The sequence below is a fragment of the Giraffa tippelskirchi genome, chromosome 5 (assembly GCF_054371585.1).
Source record: "Giraffa tippelskirchi isolate mGirTip1 chromosome 5, T2T-mGirTip1v1.2.pri, whole genome shotgun sequence".
Classification (NCBI taxonomy): Eukaryota; Metazoa; Chordata; class Mammalia; order Artiodactyla; family Giraffidae; genus Giraffa; species Giraffa tippelskirchi.
The window spans coordinates 57,875,673-57,883,937 of record NC_137279.1 but is presented as its reverse complement, the minus strand read 5'-3'; positions in this window follow the sequence as shown (position 1 = coordinate 57,883,937).

Below are 8,265 nucleotides of genomic sequence, written 5' to 3'. Positions count from 1 at the left end.
CTCAGAAGTCACCACTCCATCCTAACAAGTTAAAGGATGAACGAACTGAAAAATCAGTTCTCCTTAGATTCATCAGAGAAATGGGGTCACAAGGCAAACGGCTATGTCTGAAATTAGAGAGACAGACAGATGCAGACAATCACAACTTATGAGGGTGCAAGAGCTGAAACCTCTGAACAAGTTCTAGGGGAAACTGAACTGAAATTAACAAATTCCTGGAGGCTCAGTGTGGACAAATGAGAGTTAAAAACTCCAACAAGAGCCAGTCATAGTCAAGGCCTCCTACCTCCATGAGTTTTATTTCCAGGAGTTCTACTAGTTCCTTGCTGCAAATGTCAGAGAAAAATACTCTCATACTTCCTGAATCTGTGGTGTCTGACATCAGTCATTGTTACTTCAAATATTGCCTCTGTACCTTTCTTTCTTCCTCTTCTGATATTTCCATTGTGCATGTTACATCTTTCATATTGTTCCACAGTCCTTGGGTATTCTGTTCTTTTTTTTAGGGATAAGAATGACATTCTTGTTATTGTTTAGTGGCTAAGTCATCATCTGGCTCTTCTGTAACCCCATGGACTGCAGCCCACCAGACTCCTCTGTCCATGGGCTTTTCCAGGCAGGAATACTGGAGTGGGTTGCCATTTCCTTCTCCATGGGATCTTCCCAACTCTAAAGGGATCAAACACGTGTCTCTTGCTTGGCTGGTGGATTCTTTACCACAGAGTCACCAGGGAAGCCCAAGAAGGTCATTAACATAATAATAAATGGGTCAATACTCTAAGGATATATAACAATCCTTAATATGTATGTATTTAACAACAAAGCTTAAAATTCAATATTCAAAAAATTAATATCATGGCATCCAGTCCCAGCACTTCATGGCACATAGATGGGGAAACAATGGAAACAGTGAGAGACTTCATTTTCTTGGGCTCCAAAATTTCTGCAGATGGTGACTGCATCCATGAAGTTAAAAGACACTTGCTCCTTGGAAGAAAAGCTATGACCAACCTAGACAGCATATTAAAAAGCAGAGATGTTACTTTGCCGACAAAGGTCTGTCTAGTCAAAGCCATGGTTCCTCCAGTAGTCATGTATGGATGTGAGAGTTGGACTATAAAGAAAGCTGAGTGCTGAAGAATCCATGCTTTTGAACTGTAGTGTTGGAAAAGACTCTTGAGAGTCCCGTGGACTGCAAGGAGATCAAACCAGTCAATCCTAAAAGGAAATCAGTCCTGAATATTCATTGGAAAGACTGATGCTGATGCTGAAGCACCCATACTTTGGCCACCTGATGCAAAGAACTGACTCAATGGAAAAGACCGTAATGCTGGGAAACATTGAAGGCAGGAGGAGAAGGGGATGACACAGGATGAGATGGTTGGATGGCATCCCTGACTTGATGGACATGAGTTTGAGTAAGCTCCGGGAGTTGGTGATGAACAGGGAAGCCTGTATGGGGTCACAAAGAGTAGGACACGGCTGAGTGACTGAATTGAGCTGAACTGATACTGATTGAAAAGGAGGAAATAAAGCTATTTCTGTTCATGATCATTTCTGTGCATGATCATTTATGTAGAAAGTCTGAAAGAATCAACTGAAAATTCCTGGAACTATTAAATGATTGTAGCAAGGTTGTAGGATACAGGTTAACATACAAAAGTAAATTTCTTTCCTATGTATCAACAATGAACAGACAAATGTTAAATTAAAAACATGTTAACATTTACATTAGCAGCAAAAAAGAGAGAAATACTTGGTATAAATCTAGCAGAATATTTGTATAAGATCTGTATGAGGAAAACTTCAAAACTCTGATAAATAGAAATCAAAGAAAAGCAAAATAATGAAGAGATACTCCGTGTTCTTGGATAGAAGGGCTCAGTACTGTATCTTTCTTTTAATCTGATAATGTCAGATTTTCCCAACTTGATCCTATAGATTTGATGCAATTCCAGTCAAAATCTCAGTAAGTTATCTTGTGGATATCAACAAACTGATTCTAAGTTCATATGAAAAGGGCTAAGACCCAAAGTAGCCAACTGAATATTAAAGCAGAAGAATAAGGTTGGACTATTTTTCTGGTATGTCCCTCTGTTTACCACAAAAGTAAGTGCCACTCAAGTTGGGCCATCTAAGCCAGGTATCTATCTGCAAGCATAGCTGGAAGAGTCTTTAGCTGGGTACTACCCACAGGGCTTGAGGGTAAGAGTGAAATTCTCCTAAGCAATCTGGAAATAAAGTAAATAGTGTTGGCTATTTACTCCTAATAGTAGGAGACTAAAATGTAACAATGTGATCAAGCACGGTGAGCGTCTACCAAAGAGATGAGGGCAAATATGCCAATTTAGGGGTCACCCACAGACAAAATGACACAAATATAATCCCAGAAGTACAAGACTTGAATGTGCTTTTTCATTTAGTATGTACAGGTCTAATTAGGTTGTATTTTTTCTGAGAAGATACCTTCTGAACAAAGGGTTGCATGGGGTCGGGGGGAAGTAAACATGGGATAGTGGTTCAGAAATTGGACATATATATAGAAGACCTGGATCCTAGAACAGTCAAAGCATCCTTCATTGTAAAGCCATGTTTCTATTGCCACCCCTTATTAAGTGCTTACTGTATGATAGGCAGTTTACATGTATTTCCCAAATAATCTTTTCAAAAAGACTTTAAAGCAAATTATTATCTCTACTTTGCAGGAGGTGGGGTGAGGAAGGGAAAGCTTACATAGATTATACAACTAAGTATTTGGCAGATCCAGGATTCAAACTCTTAAGTCCACACTCTTCAGCATTATCTTGGTTTTATACATCAGTCTTTTGTTAGCTGTGAGAACATGAGTCTAAGCTTCCAAAGTAAACGCAATCTTGACATAGTATCAAAATCAAGTTTCTCAATTTAAGGACCATATTCTAGACTTGGTGCATTCTCCATGGGCTATAAACACTGCCCATGTTTATAGGAAATGGAGTGTGGGGGAAACGGTGTCCTATTAGGAGAGGCCATGCTCAGTAAATCTTTAATCCAATTGATGCTTTTCGACTATGGTATTAGAGAAGACTCTTGAGAATCCCTTGGATTGCAAGGAGATAAAACCAGTCAATCCTAAAGGAAATCAGTCCTGAATATTCACTGGAAGGACTGATGCTGGGAGGTTTCTTAATGGGCAGATGCCTGAACTTGTCTAGTGAAGCCTGTATCTCTCTGTATACTTTTATTCAAACCAAGAAATAACTTCATAATGACTATGAAAGGATTATTTGAAAATGACTGGATTTAGGATTTATGACAGAGATGGGAATGATTTCAGTTCAGTTCAGCCACTCAGTCTGACTCTTTGTGACCCCATGGACTGCAGCACGCCAGGCTTCCTGTCCATCACCAATTCCTGGAGCTTGCTCAAACTCATATCCATCGAGTCTGTGATGCCATCCAACCGTCTCACCTTCTGTCATCCCCTTCTCCTCCTGCCTTCAATCTTTCCCAGCATCAGGGTCTTTTCCAATGAGTTAGTTCTTCGCATCAGATGGCCAAAGTATTAGAGCTTCGATAGACATGAGTTTGAACAAGCTTCGGGAATCGGTGATGGACAGGAATTTTTAACTTCATGGCTGCAGTCACTGTTTGCAGTGGTTTTGGAGCCCAAGAAAATCAAGTCTGTCACTGTTTCCATTGTTTCCCCATCTACTTGCCATTAAGTGATGGGACAAGATGCCATGATCTTGGTTTCTTGAATGTTGAGATTTAAGCCAACTTTATTCAGTTCAGTTCAGTCGCTCAGTCGTGTCTGACTCTTTGTGACCCCATGGACTGCAGCACGCCAGGCCTCCCTGTCCATCACCAACTAACTCCCAGAGTCTACCCAAACCCATGTCCATTGAGTCGGTGATGCCATCCAACCATCTCATCCTCTGTCATCCCCTTCTCCTCCTGCCTTCAATCTTTCCCAGCATCAGGGTCTTTTCAAATGAGTCAGCGCTTCGCATGAGGTGGCCAAAGTATTGGAGTTTCAGCTTCAATATTAGTCCTTCCAATGAACACTCAGAACTGATCTCCTTTAGGATGGACTGGTTGGATCTTCTTGCAGTCCAAGGGACTCTCAAGAGTCTTCTCCAACACCACAGTTCAAAAGCATCAGTTCTTCTGCACTCAGCTTTCTTTATAGTCCAACTCTCACATCCATATATGACTACTGGAAAACCATAGCCTTGACTAGACGGACCTTTGTTGACAAAGTAATGTCTCTGCTTTTCAATATGCTCTCCAGGTTGGTCACGACTTTTCTTCCAAGGAATAAGCATCTTTTAATTTCATGACTAAGCCAACTTTATACCTTTATTTTAAAAAAGCATAATCACATGGTCTGGGCAACTTGATTGGTTGACAGAGCCAGAGGTCCAGCTGTGGTACCCATATGGTCAGTCCTTCTTATTGGATTCCCTGGCCACAGAGTCAACCCCTCCCTAATTTCCACATCCTCTGGAAAATGTGTCTATAAGAAAAAAAAATCAGAGAAGAGTTACTGCCATCATTAAAACAGTATCACATCAGTAAAACAACTCAGGCTTCATGCTTACTGCTGACTGATCTTCATGTGAGAACAGTAAAACACTGATACACTTAGTGTCACACACTTTGTTTTGGTTTGGAGATTTGCATGCTCTCCTGTTAGCATGGTCCCTTGTGGGCAGGAATTTTTTCTGTATCATCAGAGCCAACTATGGGGCCAGAATCAGGGTGGTTGTGTAATAAATATTTCTTCACTGAATTAAAGTTACAAATTAAACCCAGATATAAAATAAAAGATAGCAAGTCCCATTGCTGGACTGTCCATTTAAAAACAAGAAGAAGAGCAGGATGTGTTGTGACTTTTAAACAGTCTATCGACTTTTGCGGGGGTGCACCTCTCACATAGTGATTAGGAGCCCAAACCATAATTGTTCTTGTCATCCACACACTCAGCTCCAGTCGATATCTTTTTATCATATACATTTTTAATCATGTATTAATAAACAAGAAGTCTGTATCGTATTGATGATTGGATTATATTATTGACTAACTCCACAATTCCACGCATGGCTTCTGAAAATATAAACAAGGTCAAAATGTAAAGATCACGTAAAGAGCATCAAAGACATACATTAGGCTTTTCTCCAACTCTTTATACAACTCTCGTGGAGAATGATTCTGGGGAGAGCAGAGGAACTTTGAAGTTATTTATCGAGTGAATAAGTGATTCTGTCTAGAGCAAAGAGAATAATAGAAATAAAAATTAAATCACTTCATTGTACTGAAACACTGAAAGTGTTTTTGCTTTTCATACATCTTGGTGTGAGTGACTTCTTGTGATAAAATGTGACCTAGGCTGCTTCAAGAATTTGAAGTTATAAGGAAAATGTGCCCCTGGCTGTTGGCAAACAGAAAATGTTACACTTGGGAAAATGGGCTTTACTTTTTATCACCTGCCAAAAGCATTAGGATTTTCTATCAAGGATAGAGGCTTCCCTGGTGGCTCAGTGGTAAAGAATCTGCCTGCCAATGCAGAAGACACATGTTCTATCCCTGGGTTGGGAAGATCTCCTGGAGGAGAAACCGGCAACCCTCGCCTGTATTCTTGCCAGGAGAATCCCATGGACAGAGGAGCCTGACAGGCTCCATGACTTAGTTGCTCCCCGACTGAGCAACTAAGCACATTTACACCTCTGAAGGCTAGGCCCTTTGTGTTATGATTCTTCCCCTCCCTATTCTGTAATGCCACTCCCTGCCCCCCACGGTGTTTGCTCCTGGTGTGGTTGTCCAGACACTTCAGCTGGTGGGTAGACACCACTGGGAGAATCAACCTTGTGAAAATTAGATAAGTTATGGATGAAAAGTCTCAGCAGGGTTCAGTTCAGTTGAAACCCTCACGTATAGCATACATTTTAACTGTTCTTTCTTCTTCACTCTTCTTTAAACCTTCTGGTATAGGGCTAATGAATGACGGTTCTTATATCATCTTAAGACACTGAGAATTTGGAGGAAATGTGTCTTTCTGAACCTCACGGGTTCTTCTTTACACACTTGGTCTGTGAACTCGGACTTCTCTCTCCTAACAAACCATTGTCCCACTCCTTCCGCTTGACCCGGGCACTTTGAAAACCATTGACTCTTGGTCTTTATCATTCTTTTTCTAAAAGTTCCCTTTAATTCTGACATTCCTCCAACTTGTGATTTTCACTTTCCTCTGTAGTCTTGTTAATTGTTCCACTGTCAATTTCCTGGTTTTGAGAATGGGCTATGGTTATGTAAAATGTTAATGTTGAGGGGAAGCAAGGTGACAGGATATGAACCTTCTCTCTATTGTTTTGCAACTTCTTTTGAGCCTATAATTTGTTTCTAAATTAAATCAGATTTTTAAAAATCCAAGCTGAAATGCTAGCAGCTCATACTTCCATTTAATACAAATATTTCTGCACTCTCTGGACATAACTCCCTAACTCACAACTAGATACTTGGCATAAAAGGGTGGTAGGGGAGAGTTATCTTCGATTTTGAAGTTTTAACTGCTTTTGGAGAGAAGATTTTGGGAACAGGGTGATTGAGCATGAGGGGATGGAAGAGAAAAAGACGTTAAGTAGAAGAATAAGAAAATGATTGCTTTTGAGCTAGACTGGAAGGAGATAATCAAAAGCACAAATATTTTGAATGCTCACAGAAAATATAAAGTCCTGTCTTTTCACAATGCAATGTATTCAAATAGGTTTAATACTCCTTTGGAGCTCTTCATTTGCATCAGTTAAATATGATAACAATACCTTGTGTATACAGTGATTTACACTTTTCAAAATTCACATTTATTATCTCTTTGATCTTCATAAAAATTCTGTGACACAGATAAAGGAGAGATTATTATTCCCATTTAAATCTGGCTGCAGATCTGAGAAGACTGTGTACTTTCTTAGGAGTGGTTAAGCCTGGAACCTACATTTTCAAGTTCCTAGTCAGGTGATCTTCCGAACTCACTACATATTATTAGAATCTCTAGTTTGGACTTTATTTATCTCTGGTTATAGAGCAAAAACCATGAAAGTTGTTTACTTTGCTTTAATCTTTGTTTGGGGGGGAAAAGTCACCCCACCTTGCCCCATCCACTATCTGCAAGGATTTGATTCAGTGGGTATCAAAATCCAGGGATGCTCGAGTCCCATAGTCAGTCCTCAGATCCAAGAATTTGGATCCACAGATTCCCTCAACCAAGGATTGTGTAGTAATCCATGTATTAATTGAAAAAACTCACATGTAAGTGGACTCATGCAGTTCAAGTGCCAGTCATTCAAGGGTCAACTATGCTTTAAATAATAACAATGTCCTGAAAAATGACAGACCCGTGAATGATACTTAATGAACTTTTTCCTTCATGTATCACTCTGTGACTTTCTTTCTGTAAGTGAAGCTCCCTGGGCCTGTCTCTCCAGTTCTCTGTCTTCCTGGTAACATGACTGTCTTGCCCTCCACCTCGGGTATTCTTCACCTTGGTTTAACTGAGAGATCAAGTGTTTCTATATTTTATTTTACTTATTCAATAGAATTTTATAGTCACACTTCTTAGTTTACAGAGAGAATCTTGAGAATTTTTTTCAGTTTCCCTTTTTTGTTTTTTTCTACTGATTTTTCCTAAGTGGCCCTTTTTAGTCTTGTTAGTTTGTCTTTTGGTCCTGGACTCTATGGTCTTTCAACAATTTCCCTAATCAATGAAATTTCCTTTTTCCCAGAAAGTTGATTTGAGTTTTTAAATTTATATTCAATATATCAAAACTACAAAGTCAAAATTCCAGTTTTGTCTTGAGCTCAAAAGATCAGCTTATACATATTTTGTTGTCATTTTTAAATCTGCAGATTTTGGCTAGTTACTTAGAAGTTTTTCAAAAACGTTTACTCGCTGTTATAAACTTAATTGAATACCCTCAAGCACTTAAGCAGATTATTAATGTACTTATTAGAGTCTTATTTTAAAATCATTCATCTATTTGTATCCGAACTAACAAACAAAACTTTCCCAAGAATTAAATAACTTTTACACATCCAAGAGATGTGTATGTGCATGGGAACTAAGATTTTTCTTAGATATTCCAAAAATAATACATTGGTAAGCTATCACTTTGTATTCACAAGTCTAAATTGATTACTCAATTTCACATTTTAAATAGGAGTTAGAAAACTCCCCCTCCAGTAGGAGAGATTTGCTGCATAGTAAATAGCAAATATGTATATACCTCTTTT